The 970-nt window shown below is 42.5% G+C and overlaps 1 pseudogene; it reads left to right on the top strand.

Moving 5' to 3' along the window:
• The first annotated feature begins 520 nt into the window (after positions 1 to 520).
• Positions 521 to 639, top strand: LOC145397895 (5S ribosomal RNA; annotated as a pseudogene).
• The last annotated feature ends 331 nt before the right edge of the window (positions 640 to 970 follow it).

Here is a 970-nt window from a genome sequence, read left to right as displayed (position 1 = left end):
ACTAAAAATAAAATGAAATAAAGATATATATTAACGAGCCTTATAGAATAATAAAATAAATATAAAAATTGTGCTAGGGAGCCTCCATCGCTCGTAGAGGCGTTAGGGAGTAAAAGATATATGGCATGTTTTCAGGTAAGGCCGGAGGAAGGTGAGGATGGAAGAGGAGTGTGTGGGTGTGTGGGTGTGTGTGTGTGTGTGGGTGTGTGGGTGTGGGTGTGAGAGAGAGAGAGAGAGAGAGAGAGAAGGGGGGGAGGAAAAAATGGAGAATGCGCTGTTTAAAAAAAAAAATCTTAATTACAAGCCACATACTCCAAAAAATAAATCACGTTAGTTCATTAGGGACGAAACTTCAATCATCTCTTTTTTTCCAGGATGAATGAATGCGTGTCTGAAATGAAAGCAATAGGTCACAGGTCAACAGGACGAGGGCGGCGGTGGGGTAACAGGGAGCATTCGCGGCCTGCAATCGACAGGTCCCGGGTTCCACTGAAGGGCCGATAACGAGACTTCATACTTTTCGTACCTAAATACCACGTTGAGTACACCGCTTGCCGTCCGATCAACGAAGTTAAGCAACGTTGGGTCTGGTTAGTACTTGGATGGGTGACCGCCGGGGAACACCAGATGCTGTTGGCATCCCTACGTGTCAAGTGGGGTTGGTGGAGGATTAGTGCCCCTCCCTGTAAAACAATTAACTCTAAGCCCTTGGCCACCCCGTTTGGGATACATGGCGTCTGGCAATGAATGAATGAAAAAAATGTTGTTGATGATGATGATAATAATAATAATAATAATAATAATAATAATAATAATAATTCTCCCTATGTGGAGATTTTCGTTGCTTTGTTGTCTACTTCCCACACTTCAGGGCAAAATACGACTATACTAAAGACCTACATCATTTCCATCACACTTCTTCGTGACTAGTACCATATCCTAATAGTAGTAACTAGAGAAAGTAATGTTA

The sequence above is a fragment of the Coenobita brevimanus genome, chromosome 43 (assembly GCF_032717465.1).
Source record: "Coenobita brevimanus isolate Jiangsu-jjx chromosome 43, ASM3271746v2, whole genome shotgun sequence".
Lineage (NCBI taxonomy): Eukaryota > Metazoa > Arthropoda > Malacostraca > Decapoda > Coenobitidae > Coenobita > Coenobita brevimanus.
Note: the sequence above shows the minus strand (reverse complement) of the source record. Positions and strands in the feature narration are given on the sequence as shown.